This window comes from Marmota flaviventris, chromosome 2, assembly GCF_047511675.1.
Source record: "Marmota flaviventris isolate mMarFla1 chromosome 2, mMarFla1.hap1, whole genome shotgun sequence".
Classification (NCBI taxonomy): domain Eukaryota; kingdom Metazoa; phylum Chordata; class Mammalia; order Rodentia; family Sciuridae; genus Marmota; species Marmota flaviventris.
In genome coordinates, this window is record NC_092499.1 from 23,924,053 (window position 1) to 23,939,626 (window position 15,574).

General features: G+C 36.9%; 1 non-coding gene across 1 annotated transcript; it reads left to right on the forward strand.

Moving 5' to 3' along the window:
* The first annotated feature begins 350 nt into the window (after positions 1–350).
* Trnae-cuc (transfer RNA glutamic acid (anticodon CUC)) lies at positions 351–424 on the forward strand. The gene has a single exon. It is a non-coding gene; the product is annotated as a tRNA-Glu (tRNA).
* Positions 425–15,574: the final 15,150 nt, after the last annotated feature.

Here is a 15,574-nt window from a genome sequence, read left to right on the forward strand (position 1 = left end):
TCTCGAAGGTTTAGAAAAATAGAAATAGATTTCTTATAACTCCACTCAGTGTGATAATGCATATGTGTGTGCACACATGTGTGTGGTGGTGGTGGTGGTACTGGGTGAATGTTGCTTTTTTCCATCTTCTAAGGTCACTTGGAATATCAATATCCAGATGTCTGTACATGTGGAAGTCTCCATTCTGCCTAGAAAAAGCGTATGTTTCTGTAGCTGATAGAACTCAGATACACCCAAGGGAGACTGGACAACATTGTCTTATCACACATTAGGAGGGATAGGAATTAGATTTGGTGAACAGCTAGCCAATCTTTATCATAGCACTTGAAATAAAACAATGGGGTAGAGTTGGGGATGTAGCTCAATTGGTAGAGTGCTTGCCTCTCACGCACAAGGCCCTGGGTTCTAATCCCCAGCACCACCAAAGAAAACAATGGGGTAGTTGAAAGTAAAATGGACTTGCATACTACTCACTGGAGGACCTGGAGTTTTGTACCACAAATACTTAGCTCACAAGAATATTTATGCTCTGGTTCTTGTTTCCATCTATGTTCTCATCATCACCCATTTTCTCCCTTGCCACTCTATGTTCCAGCCTGACCAAATTTATTTCTGCTCCTCATGGGAGTCATGCTCTCTGAGGCTTTTTCTCTATCCATTTTGCTCTAAAAGTTTCCTGTCCTTCATCTTTCCCCATCTGTGCTATTCATTGATTAACTTATCCATCCTTCAGGTCTCACTCCTTTAGGGGAAATCTTCCCTGAATACCACAGAGACCAAAATTAAATTAGTTGCAACTTATAAAATAGCTGAATGCACCAATTTGACTGTTTTGTTTTTGTTGTTGTTGCTTTACTTTTTTAACTGTGTGACTTTCCTAAGAACTTCTTACCTCCAGATCAAACCCTGAATGTATGTTCCCTACTCTTTTATCAGCACCTCTCAAGGTACTGAAGATGAGCTGAGACCAGATCTCACATAGGTTTCCCCTGTAAGATTTGCAGAACTGAACAGCAACTCAAAGCTAGGTGATTGGAATCAGATGGGCATCATTTGGCCACTTACTGCCACCTGTGAGAAGGTACCCACCACTCTGATCATCATCTCCTATATAAACAATACATAACTCAGTCTCCTGGCAAGATGATTCTTTTAGAGTGACTGGGATCTTCTAGTCAGCTAGTTCATCATAATAATTTTCTTATCCCTCTCATAATAACTACCCTTCTCAACTACTGGACTTCCGAGCTGTGGCAGGCAGACTGAGCCTTTTGCATGGTAAAAATATCTGGAATAGGATATATGAAGCACTCATGGAAAGAAGAAAGAAAGGAAATATTTTTTTTCATGAGTTCCATAATGCATCAACAATGAGATTATTGTACTGGTTACATATTGATTGCCCAGATGGATTTGGCTGATTGTCCTAGTAAATTGGGTCCCCCTCTTCCCTCACTGTTTGTGTTTGCCATCCACACCTGCCTCTCCTCCAAGTTGCATCCAGGGCAAAAGCGAATGTCACGGAGAGAGGAAAACCCCTTTCTGGGTCAATTGTCTGTGAGTCACTGTGGCATACCTACCACTTTATCAGTCCTTTGGTATTTCAAAGAATGATTTTATTTATCCATTATGGGAAATGTATTTGCAACATCCTGATGAAAATCACTGCTGAGTACATGCATAAGCACAGATTTTGAGAGATTGTTATGAGAGAGAGTGAGAAGAAAGAAGAGTCTTCTAGATCTTTTTGAATGAAGAGCATGAAGACTGGTCCTGGCAGACATTTTTCTAGGTTTTGTAACAAAGTTTTGAAAATAATATTTGATCAAAAAACTCAGTGAATCTGAAGTTTACAAAGGCAGTCTGTAATAGGTAAATCCTTAGCCCAGGCTGTGACTGATAAAGTGGTAGGTATGCCCAATGACGAAAAATAAAGAGGAGAGCATTGCAATTTTTCAATTGTATTTTTTCTTGTATTTTTGTGTTTGTGTTTGTGTGTGTGTGTGTGTGTGTGTGATTGACTGGGACTCTGGACATGCTAAGCAAATGCTCATCAAGCTATGTCCCCAGCCTCAAGAGTCTTTTCCTGCATTGCTGGTATTTTGAAGGCCAATAGAAGTGCAGCAGGATAAAGTGGAGAAGAAAACAAAATGTCTAAGTCGTAGTTGTTCTACATGGTTACCACACTAGGAAATTTTCAGCTTAACTGATCTCTGCTACTTAACTCAGATGTAAATCCTACTTTCAGCTATTCTCCAGTGCAGGCTTGCCCCTGATGGTCTCATGCATAGCCCTGAGGTCTGCTGGGAGACTTGTAGCTTCTCCTTGAGCCTCTGACCCTTTCCCCTTCTTTCCTGACTTGCCTATTTCACTGCTCTGCATGGACCTTCCCCAGAGATTGCAGCAGGATGATCAAAGGAGAGGAGGCATAAGCCAGACAGTTTTGTAATGATTTGTGGTGCTTAGAAAACCATTTCTCTAAGGAAAGAGATTTTAATGAATTATTGCCATAAGGGTTTGGGATTATCTGAGATGTTTAATTATTCCAACTACCCAGATCACTTTTGCCATAGAATCAAGACTTGCCTACATGGTTTGGATTATTGAGATCAGGCTCCTGCTGTGCTGAGTAATTAAAAGCACAATTGATCCCTGAGTCCCTAACTGGATATGTACTGATCTCCTTTTATTAGATATCTCCTTGTGTCTAATGCATATTGTCAATCTTTAAGTACAAATCTTGTTCCTTTTTCTATAAACATCAGTAACATTCTCTAATTGATCGTATCCTTGGGTCAAAGCCCATTTACATTAACCAGACTGAAGCTAAATTTTTTAAATGCCTAAAGTGGAATGTATGTTTTGACTAGTTTTTATTTTCAACTGATTGTATTTTTAAAAAAAAGAAGAAGAAGAAGAAAAAGGAGACTTTGTTTTTAAATGGCAATTATCTTTGCATTTATATGTCCCTACTTTGCAAGGGAGTGTGCAGTAATAGGATATTTTTTCATTCTTTCATTGTTATTCATGAGATACTATCACTCAGTCATAAAATCATAGAATGAATTGCCCTAAATTAGGAGTGGAACATAGGGAACAAGGGAAAGAATCAGTCACTGCTCTCAAAGGCTGTGGGGCCCCAGTGTGCAAAGCTTTGGTTTCTGACAGTACATTTATTTTTTAAGGAAGCTGGATTGGAGAGAGAAAGTAGAAGGTAAAAGGAGAAGATCAGCAAATTAAAACATGCACTTAGAAGATATTTCAGAGGAGTAAAGCTGAAAAAAACAAAGATAAAAGAAAAACGGACCCTTAGCCCTTGGGAAAATTTAGGGATCTGGAACCATTACTTTTCTTTTCTTTTTTTTTTTTTTTTGGTAGCAGGGATTGAACCCAGGGGTGCTTAACCACTGACTCACACCCCCAGCCCCTTTTTGTATTTTATTTAGAGACAGGGTCTCATTAAGTTGCTTAGGGACTCACTAACTTGCTGAGGCTGCCTTTGAACTTGAGATCCTCCTGCCTCAGCATCCTAAACTGCTGGGATTATGGACGTGCACCACTGTACCTGGCTAACCATCAGCTTTTAATTCAAAGTTGGCTGAGTTAAACTAAAATAATGGGTCACACTGGAATTTCTACTGGGACATTCTATGACTATTACCTGAAGTATAAACAATATGAAGTAATAGGGACAGTGATGTGATCCTATGCTTAGCATCTTGTCTTGTCAAAAGTCTAGAACAAGATATAGTCAATGCTTGAAATACACACAAATCCCATGATTCTCTGCTCTCAGAAAATTCAAGCTTTTCTATTTTACGTCATCCCCACTTGACAGAGTCTGTGTGGTCAATGGGTTTAACTCCTGGAAGAGAAAATCTCAGTTCGGTATGAGAATGGGAAAAGTAAAAAAATAATGTGGAAAAATAATATCCTATTTTTATGAAATTATTTTTCCAAGTAATAAAAAGGAAACAAACAATTTTATAAACCATCATTTATAAAAACTATTGTTTATAAAAGTAAAGTAAAATAAATTATATACTATAATTTTTAAAATTAGGCTTTATTTTTAAATAAAAGTTTCTCAATCCCTGGAAATGTCTGTAATTTCCAACCCTTGGAAATGCCTAAGAGTTAATTGGAACCTTCTCTGTATGTAGCTAGGTATCCTTATTTTAAAAGGCTCCTCCCATATAATCATTGTTGTACTATTCTCTCTCTTTCCCCAGTCTTCTAAAATAGAAAAAGTGACCAAATGTTCCAGCCTGGAATTCTTTGGCCATTTCTTTGGAAGAATCTCTCTTGATAATTAGTCATTCTACCCTTATCAAAATATTGATGGAATAACTAAGCTGGTTCTGAAAACAGTTATTTTGCAGTATTTCTCTCTTTAGTGCTGTAGCTCAAACTGAATATTTCAGTGAGACAGGAAGCATTTGATTTGATAATAGCAGCTATCCTGCCTTTTCTAGAAGCATAGCCCCATTGTAAGTATGAATGAGGACCCTCACCCCTGAATTTGTTCATTTTTCTCTGGAATGAACCAGGCCGTGGGCATGAGAAGTTCCAAGCGCATTGGTATGTGCCATTAGCAAATGCAAACTCATGCTTCAGCAGAGCAAATTTGGGCCAGTTACTATTAATAAAACCCAACTCCAATTGAGAATGTATTTCCTGAGCTCATGAATACAACTACCTAAAACTTTAATGATATTTTGGAACACAAAATAAACATTTGCACAGAGAAGCAACATGCTTTTCTTCCGAAAATGATTTTGATTCTTTGTGGGGATATCGGTTACTTGTTCTGGTCCGAGAGTGGAGAGTTGTTTGCTATTGTAAATAAAGTGTAAGTGACTACATAGAAGTTTTTCTAACACTGGCCTATAGTCATGTGGCATATTATGTCTCTCTTTTGTTTTAAATTGGTTGAATCCTTACCTTTGGGTACTTGTTTCAAGTACCAAATAAAAAGAAATAAAACTGGAAAGGTGCCCCAGGTAGATATGTATATCCCCCGCCCTTTTTTTTTTTTAAGGAGGATGAGTTTAGAAAGGAGAACTCAGGTGAGTGATAATGACCCATGCTGTAGGATGGAAAACAGGACTGGAATTATGCACTCTTACACACACAAAAAGGAAAATGACACAATGTAACACATAGTCAAACATTTTCACCACTTAGAAATCAATTTACAAGTAAATTACATGAAGCATACAGTTTTCAACCCAAGTTAAGAAATCATGACTGGTTTGTCCTCACTTCTATGGAGCAATTGCCACAGTTACGGATCATATCTTTGAACTGATGATACAGTGGATGGCTTCAGGTTCCCCACTGACTATCAAGTGGAGAGGTGGTATTATTTTGCAATTGATCTCCTTTGGGTAAGGGATTAGGAGGTAGAAACAAATGACTTGCTTCTTTTCCTTCTGGTACATTTATGCATTTTTCTTTAAAGATGGCTTAGAGTTAAGTTCTGCTACTTTCACCCCAAAACATTTAACAGATGTTTGCTGGTCACATGCTGAAAAAACACGTACAGACTAAACAAATACATTGACAATCAGCAGGTCTTTTGACCATTAAATAACTCAACGATTCAAGTTATATATATGTTGAATATTTTGGTTTTTTATCTAGTGTTCCATTTATTTATTTATTCATTTACCACTGACAGTTTATATATCTTCATAGGGGCTGGCATGTATGTAATGTGGCAAAGTGATACAATCTTTCCGGTTTCCATCTTTTTCTATTACTGTTTCATTTTTCTTCCCTGATTATATTCTAGGATAGTAGAATTATCCAATTCATTATTTATGTATTCTTCATACATTAATTTTCTCAGCTAGTAGTTACTTATCACCCTACTACGTACCAAACGCTGAGTCAAGAACTGCAGGAAATGTAATAATAAATAAAACCCTGTCCTTTTCCTTGAGGAACTTGCTGGCTGCTCAGCACTAACTCATCCCTTCTTTTTATGTCTGTGCAGTTGAAGGAGAATTTTCTCGTATTGTGGAATCTTGAGATATTCTGAACGTTATTTTCAAGTGAGTGCCATCAAGAAAACTATCTTTCTTGAGGATCCTTCTGAAAGGATCATGCTCTCTTTGCTTTTTTTCTCTTCTTCCTCATCCACACAAGTTGTCTTCAGTTCTTCCTGTCTGACTTCTACTTCTAGGATAATATGAGAACTTTTCTTATGTGGGGATTTAATGACCTCCTTGCTGCCAAACCCAAGTCTGAGGGATGAATGTGGAGAGATAGCTAGGTGTGTAAATGTATTAAATGTATTCATCCCACATGTACCTGTCAGATCTTGTTAAGGGGAACTGCAATTTTTACTCCATAGAGAGTGGTATCCCTTATAATGCCTTGAGTCTCTAGTGGGATACAATTTTGTCTTATATGAGCTTTTGTGCACATTTGTTGGAAGAAACTTCTCCCTCCTCGAAACCTCTCCCTTCTATGAGGCTTTAGTGCAATGCATTAAAATGTAGTTTGTTGCTAAGTGACCACTTCTTCTGATGTCAAAATGTCCCCTTGAGAGGAGATACGTTGCCTTGATCATGGTGCTGGTTGAGGTGGTGGATATATTCCAGAGGGAAGGAGCACTGGGAATCGGTTCTCAGTTGGTGAGGCAGACTCAGGCCCAGGAGTCAAGGATGAGGTGAATTTGAATAGGATATAACTGGGATTCATAGACTAAAGAATGGTAAAGTAGAAATGTCCAGTCCAGAGCCAGATTCATATTATCTGGTAGAACCAAATCTTTTAAAGCTGGAGGAACAAGGTAACTAAGTCATTAAGAAGAAGGGACTTTCAAAACCCTCTAAAGGTAAGTGTTAATCTTGGTCAATTTATGTGGAATACAAATAAATAAAACTACCCTGAGACATGGTAGACACTTATCTTTTAAGTGATAGTGTTTTCTTTTTGCATATAAATTTCAGAATTCCTGTGTATTCATTTTTTGCCCTATATTCTTTTTATTGGAGATATATGTATAATTGTTTGTATGTGCATGTGTGTTTGAGTATGTGTGTGTGGCCTTTGAAAAAATATATTTATACTTCTGATATATATATATATATATATATATATATAGAGAGAGAGAGAGAGAGAGAGAGAGAGAGAGAGAGAATCTCAGAATAATTCTCTCATGAATTTGATTATGATTTTGTAATCATACCCACAGACATCCATTATCATGAGTTCACATATATTAATTTGACAAATATCAAGTACTGGCACAACAATGATCATCTTAATTCTCCTTTTGAAGCTAACAACCTAGAAGGGATACCATACTGATTATATTAAAAGAACTCTGGTTTCCTTAGCATGGCAAGTATGGCATGCACCATAACCAGAATAAACATGAAACACAAATTTGTAGGATCAAGCAATTACTAAATTAATATGCCATGTTCTCTCTTACCTGTCTGCATATGTGATTTCCTTTGCCTAGAGTGTTCTATGCATGCTTCTGATAAACTTCTACATTGTGCTTGATTCTTCTTGGTGCCATCCTCTGTTCCATGGGGAAGGAACATTGGGATTGGTTTCTATTTGGTGAGGCACGTAGGCCTAGGAGTCTAAGGGATGAGCTAAGTTTGCTTATGACATAACTAGGATTTAAAGACTAAAGAATGGCATCTAGGACAATCGGGATGTACCTTTTCCTCTGCTCCCAATAAACCATTTATAGCTCACTCATGCCTTATCTGAGAACCTAGGCTCAAACACAGTGTAATAAGGCACATCTTCACATATTGGTATACCTGTTTTTGGGACCTTGCTTCTTTCAGGTTCCTGCCCAGGCCTCCACCAGTAATCTTCAGAGAATGTGATTTATTAAATAGAAAGACTTGGATGAAGTAAATTACCCTCAACAATTGCATTTGCATCCAAAGCTAGCCATACTTTGACACTAAATCTCCTCTTGTTTTTCTCCTGTTTCTTCCCATGTCAACTAGGACTCAGGCAGCTTATTATTTGCTGGGGGGCTTATCCCTCCAATATCAACTGTGGAGAGCTTGAGGGCACAGAGAAACCTCTTCAGAAACGTTTCAGAGAATAGCATCTGCTCTATTGTGCAGCAAAAATAGCTTTTATAGTGCGTATGTGCCAATTTACATTTAACAGTCATGATAGGCCAGGGGTAATATAAACATGTCATTTTACAGTAGTCAAGACACCAAGAGTCCAGAAACTGCCATGTAGCCCGACCCTGCACCTTTAATTTCTTGTCAAAGGAGCAAGGAAATTGTGCTTGCCAGTGTTGTGACAGCACTTTATCCCAAAACATAGCATTCTATGTTAGGACTTCCCTGCTGCATAATAAGCAAGATAAGCATTCCTCTGTGAGGGTCCAAGGTTAGGCCCTGCAGCAGTTATTTTTGGATATGTTTTTCATTTGCCAATCTTTGTACTTTTCACATACTGCTGCCTATGATTGGATGTTTCTGCTTCTGGTATGAACCACCCAGTCTGCAGGAATCCTCAAATGTTAGCCTCCTTCCCAACCCCCGCTACTCTTCTGACTCATTTTCAGCATATTTCCCATCTTCCTATCTGAAATTCTTTTATCTTTCCTTGAAACACAGTTACTTTCTTTGTATAACCATTAGGAATTCTCCTTTTTATTATATTTGCATTTTTGAATCACATCTGCCTTCAGTTTTCCAAGCACCCTGGAAGAAGGAAGTGCCTTGCACAGAACCTTTCAAAGAGAAAACAGGCATGTGTTCAGAAAGAATCTGTGAATCAACTTCTAGTTAAATTCAGGTAAACCATTCAGACAAGCAGCTCTCTCCTGACCTTCTGTCTTCCTCTCTCCCTTCCCTGCATTTTATGAACATCGTAAAAAAAAAAGTGTGGGGAGGATTTCTTTGATAAAGTGCGAAGAATATAATCTCTATTCTGCTCTCTGAGAAGACTGCAAGACTGACAGAGTTGCTGACCCAGAAGTAGCCACCAAAGTATGTCACCATGGCATTTAAGACACCAGGAGTAGAGGACATTCTGACAAAGCCAGGTCACACACAGAAGACATAGAACCAAAATGGCACTGGTCCTCTCAAGAGCAATGTGAGAAACTGGAAGACCATAAAGGAATACAGAGTGTTTGATTCAAACAAAACTGTCAAAATTCTGAATGGAGATGGCTTCAGGTTTGCAAAATCTCAAAAATTACATACTATGCCTCCTTTTGAAGGAAGGTAGTAGAGAGTGTGATTTATAGGACAAGGAAATCAAATAAATAAGAAAAAAATAATAAAACCTAAAAAACAGGAAATCCATTGCAAGAAAGGGCAAGAAAAATACCAAGTTGGTGACAAAGGGTGACAGTAGTCAGGGTGGATGAAGAAGCAGACAGTGCAGGTTGGAGGAAGAGAGTGGAGAACTCGGGCAGGGGTGTCTGAAGAGTCAGCAAAAGAGAAGTAGCAGGTTATCAGACATATTTGACAACAGAAGAGCCTATTTTGAAAGTCATTTTTCAGAGTCTTTCATGGGAACCAGATTTAGTCATAAGTCCAAATGAATCCAAGAAAATGGAAGAAAAAGAGGGGGTTATTATCAGTTCCAGAAAAAGCTATGCATTATACAAAAATTTACAGAGAAAAGCAAAAGCACTCCTAAATAATCAACAAAAGCTCTGACTTTATATAGTCATAATCTTGGTAGACCCAAATAATATTCCTAATCATAAAGTATAATATAACTGCTTGAAAGACAAAGGAAAGGTTTAGAGAGACAAAATCCTACTCTTCCACAGAAGCAAGTTGGTTTAATGTTTGAAATCAGTAATTCAAAAGATAGGTACAGATTTTACTCAGAAAGGTGGTTTTATATTGATTATGTGGGCTTTAGAATCTACAATCCTTAGTCCGTATTCTGCTAACTGTGTAATCTTAGATATTGCTTAACTTCTCTGGGTTTTTTCAACCCTAAAAGGAGAACAATAAAGCCCATATCACAGGACCCTTTAAGAGCAATACTCTAACTGCTATAATGACAATTGGCACTGTTAATATTGCTGTTAGCATTGGTTTTGTGTTTGCAACTTGATTACATATTTTTACTCTCTTGAGTGTTGAGAAAGGTTCAAATTCTGATCCTACAGCTTGTGGAAAGTGTGACCTTGGGCAAGTCACTTATGTTGTGTGAGTTTTCTCAACTGTAACAGTAGGAGAGAAAGTATTTATCTCAAAGGATTTTTGTGAGGAGTAAATGTGATGCCTATCAAACATTTAGCAGAGTTTGGTAAACATTAACTGTTCAATGCCCTGTATTCTTCATTTCCTATTTTGTTTGCCTCTGGTAAATCAGCTTTTTTTTTCCTGTACCTTATCAGTTGTACCCAAATAATTCATCAGAGCCTCAAAGGATTTTCAAATTGAGAGACACTTCAGTCATTGGCAAACCATTCTCTTCGAAAGAAATAGTGAACTTGGGATATGTTTTTTTCCCTTACAGAGTATAATTGCTTCTTGTGATCTTAGAGGTTACAGTGGTTCTCAAAATGTGGTCTGTGGAACCAGCAGCATAGGCAATGGCCTTCACAGGTTAGAAGTGCAAATTCTCAAACATCACTCTAGACCTACTGAGTTAGGAACTCTAGTGACAGGGCCTAGCAATCTGCGCTGGAAAGAGCCCACTAGGTGACTCAGGCATGCTGAAGTTGAACAATGGCTGGTCTAGATTTTTCAAAGATAATACCAAAAAAAAAAAAAAAAAAAAGGAAATAATAGAGACGCATTTATATACCTTGTGAGAAGCAGGTCAGCTAGATTCAGCTAGATTCCTTCACTAAAGGAACTTACTGGGCATTTTCTCTGTTCCAGACATTGTAATAGTAACTAAGGATTCAAGATGAATTTATCCTGGCATAGCAAACATTTGGTTGGCCTACCACAATTTTCATAAAATCACTCTACCCAGCCTAATGGACTTCGTGATTGGTTTTCTTATAAATGTGGGTACATTATCAAGCCCCCCGGAATAATTTCCTAGCCTCTGGCTTTCTTGTTTAAGTGACTAAATTTTCTGTCTCGTGTCTATTTTCCTGAAAGCTGATATATTGTGTGTAAACTCATCTTCCTTGTTGAATGTTTTACATAGAATTTACATAGAATTTGGCTATAAAATAGATCATCTCCCTTTTTATTCAAGTAAAGTATATACCTGGCAGAAAATTACCTTTGCTCTACATGGCTCTGATTATAGAATATAATTTCAAGAGTGTCTGTGATCCTTCAAGATAAGTTATTCCCAATGTATCTCTTTCTCCCTAGTCATTAGAGATGGTCCCTGAAAATGTTTTGTTTTTTTTTTCTGTATATCTGGATGATTCGCCAGGGACTCAATGTTCCCAATACCTCAAAGAACTACATGTATGTTATCACCACTTCTTGGTGATCATAAAGAACTTCCAATAACTCGATTTTAATAAAGTTTAAAAGATCTAAGTAGATTTATCTGAAGGCAGGAAAATAAAATAATAGAATATGAGTTATGAAGGAGAGCAGTCAGGAGGGGGAAGAGAAGCAGAGAAAGAAGCCTAATCGGCACTTTAATGGGAATGAGTAAACAGTCTGCACTGTAATAAATCTCCCAGGCATTTGATCCCAATAAACCATCTTAATCCTTGGGGCCATTCTGGCAGCATGAGATAACTGCTCTGAAACCAAAATGTATTTAGCATAAAACTCACATTCCAATATTTACTGCGTATCTGCTTTTAAAAAATAAATTGAAAATCCAAACTTCTTTAAGATGGCATAAGGGGAAATATGCCCTCCTGGGTGTCATCCAGCACCTGCCTGCCAGCCAAAGTCAACACTTGGATGCCCACTGGCCAGGGAAGAGGAGCCTTGATAACAGGGGCCCTTGGAATCCATTGTTTCATCTGAGCATCATTTAGCTGGTTTGAGTTTTGGAGACTTTCCGTTGCTGGTGTGTATGCAAGAGGCTTTTGTGTGTGGGTAACGACAGTCCCTTTTCAATTGATTTATGTGATGAAAACATCAAGGTCAAATGTCAACATGGGGTTGACCTGTAAGATTCTTGAACTGAAAAACAAAAGAATTACTGTTTTCAGCATTAACCATAATGAAAGAATATTCACATTTCTTTCTTTCTTTTTTTTTAAATTTTCAAATCCCATTAACTTACCTGTACCTGCTGTTCTTAATAACATACACTTGCCAGCTACTGCTACAGAACATCCACATTACCTAGTTACAGAAGCAATTGCCCCCGTGCACATCTATGTCATCAAATTGCAGCTGGTCACCTGCTAAAGGAGAAGATGAAGTAAGTTCTATCTAAGCAGAGACATGACTTAGGTTCTTTAAATATACTTTAGGGAAGTGGTATTTATAATATATTCAAATTTTAAATTTAAAAGAATAGAAAAAGATACAGAAATCCTAGGACCAAAAATGGTTTAATTTATTATATAGACTCAAACACTCCCATTTTTTTTCTTTCTTTTTTACAGAAGAAGTCTTGTGTGTGTGTGTGTGTGTGTGTGTGTGTGTGTGTGTGTGTAAATGCTCAGAGCTTATTCCCTCTGGAATGGAGAGAGGAAAAAGTGTGTGTGTGGGGGGAGGCTCCAAATTACTACATTGCTATTTTAGAGCCTTCAATTCTGGACCTGTCTTCTGAGCAATGACCAAGCACCTGGGAGCTTAGGAGAATCTCTTCCACATCTTTTCTCCTCCCCTTTTGTTGGCATGAGGAGTAACTGTCCCAGCCTTCTCATTTCAATTTTGACTTCAAAGCAAATTTGGTTACTCATACCCATGCATGAACATAAAACAGATTTTCCTGGGTGGTGTTTGAACATTGAAATCTACATTATAATTCCAAAGAAGTTTTAGCCTTTTCAGTTATAATAATACTTCTTATTTTATGTATACCTCATCCTACCTGCCTCCCTTTCTTATAAACCTAGATAACATATGTGCTCTGTTAAATTTCCAAATATAAAAATAAAGTGATAAATAAAATAACACAGGACAAATGACTAAGGACCAAGTCACTATAGAAAACTTATTAATTTGTTAAAACCGACTTATACTTTCATTTGACTCCATGAAACCAAGTAGCAAAATTTTCCACTAGTTCAATCCATTCATTTTTTCTAACACTTACCTTGACTAGGATAAATAATGTAGTATTAAATAGTTTATATAGAACTCTGAGTCTCTTGAATGACATTCTTGCTTGATAAAGATAGTAGGTCAAAAACAGGAGGTAAGTGAGGGGGCAAAGAGAAGACAATCACTATTGTCAACAGAATAGATTGGTAATAAAATCATGACTTGAAAATGTACTTAATGAATATCACTTAAATTCAGTGTGGTTGTAGCTATTGCAGATAGATTAGTATAATCATACAGAAATATGCTAGTCAACTCAACATCACCTTTCTAGAGGTAAAAGTATTCCTTAGCTTTCACATAGGCTCACCCACTCCCTTGAAGGAACACATCGAATCTATTCCACAATGTCACATTTTACAAAAGAGATAGTGGCTGTACATAATCTCTAGACTGATTTTTATTCATTCCAAAAGGTGACTGAGCACAGTTAAATTGAAATACGAATGAGCTGAAAAATCCTTTTAGTTTTCAGGCAATCTCATTAAATGATGAAGAGTCTACTTAGTAGTTAATCTCCTCTTTTATGTTGTCATTGAATAAAGAACTGGAATCATGTCATTAATTGTCCATCAGAAAGAATGTTAGAAATAGTTACCCTGCAACACAGTGAAAAAGACAAGGTCTAGAGACCCAGCAATAATTATTCTCTGAATGTTCCTTTCTGTCTTTTTGTAACATCATATATTCTTTCATTGGGAGGTGGACATGGATAAAACAAGATCATCAAAATATTAATAAATCCTGAAACTAAATGATGTATACATGGGAGTGTGTTCTACTATTCTCTTTACTTTGGTGGAGGTGTTTGAATATGTGTACAATAAAAAATCAAATTAAAAACAAAGTTTTTATATATATATATATATATATATATATATATATATATATATATATATATAAAGAGCAAGGTTGCCTGAAGGCCTCCTCCTTCTTAGTACTTGGATGATCACCTGCCACAGGAAGCTGAGAGCTGGAAGCCCGGGCAAGGATTGATTTGCTATGTGATCTTGGAGAAGTCCTTTAAATCCTTTGAGTCTGTTTTCCTTGAAATTTATGCAATCAGAAAAAAATGTCTGCCCTCACTATTTCATAGTAAAAGAGAAAATGTAAAAATATAGTTTTCTTAATAATGCCATTCAATAAATTATTAATTAAAGCCATATCAATAAATTCAATAAATTGCCAGAATATCAGCTGACTTCTACCAGGTGATCATGGTCCCACCTCTACATGCTCTTGCTTAATTTGGTTAGAACACTGAGGCTCTTTCAATACAATTTTCTCTATTCTGTCACCTTTATGGCAATAAATCAGTTTCTGGTCCTATTCTCTCTGTCTTTGTTTCTGTATCAGAAGATCAACTCCCTCACCCCACCAACTCTTTACTATTTGGAACTTCAATTCCCCTGCTCATCTTTCGCCTTCATTGAAGATAGATCAGTTCTTACTCTCTTAAAACATACTCATGTCTTCTGTATTCAATGACAAAAAAGCCCTTGACCTTGAACACCTCTGCAGATGTTTTTACATCTTCTTTTCCCTTTCATTGACAAATTCCTAGTCATCTTCTACCAACGCACTTTTGAAAATCTTTGATCCATCCAAATTATGATTTTGATGCTATGTCAATGTTTTCCTTGGAATGGCCTAGGGCCCTTTTCTCTATTAATTTTTCAAAGCTTTCCTAATTTATACCACCCTCTAGTAAGCTCTCCCTCAAGTCATTTATTCTGAACTTCCAAAGAAATTAGTTTGGGTCTTTTGAAAGCTTGTTTGTATACACTGTATTATGATTATTTGTATGCCCTTACTAGATTATAAATCTCTTTAAACCTTGCAGTTTAACTCAAAGTAGTCATTTATTAATCATAGTAAGTGTTCAATAAATACATTAATTATCAAACTGATCTCAAACAGTATAATAAAGATTTCAGTTCTACTGGGAAAAATATGGGGTTTGGATATTTTGGGAAAAAATATCAAACTACAACTTAAATATAAGTGAAGAGTGTCTGGCCCCGCATGGATCAACACAATAGATAAAAATGAATGAAAGATCTAATAGCCATCTTCTGCCTTTGCTGAAACAAAGTAAGGATAGACAATAGTGGATTTGCTGGCACAAAAAAAAGTCAGTAAATGTTTGTTGTGCTATCAAAAGAGTGAATGCTTAAAAATGACCCTTGAATTTTATACTGAACAATGAAATTTAGGAAGTTTATGGGAGGAGAGCTAATATAGAATTTGAAAAGTTGTCTAAGGTAATGGTGGTTCTATAATTTGGGAGGGATAGAAGACTTCCCTTTAAGGCACAGCATAGATTACCAGTTGAACCTTTCTGTTGGGCCCTGCACCTAAGGAGTTGGTTGAAGTAAAGAATTTTATAGAGA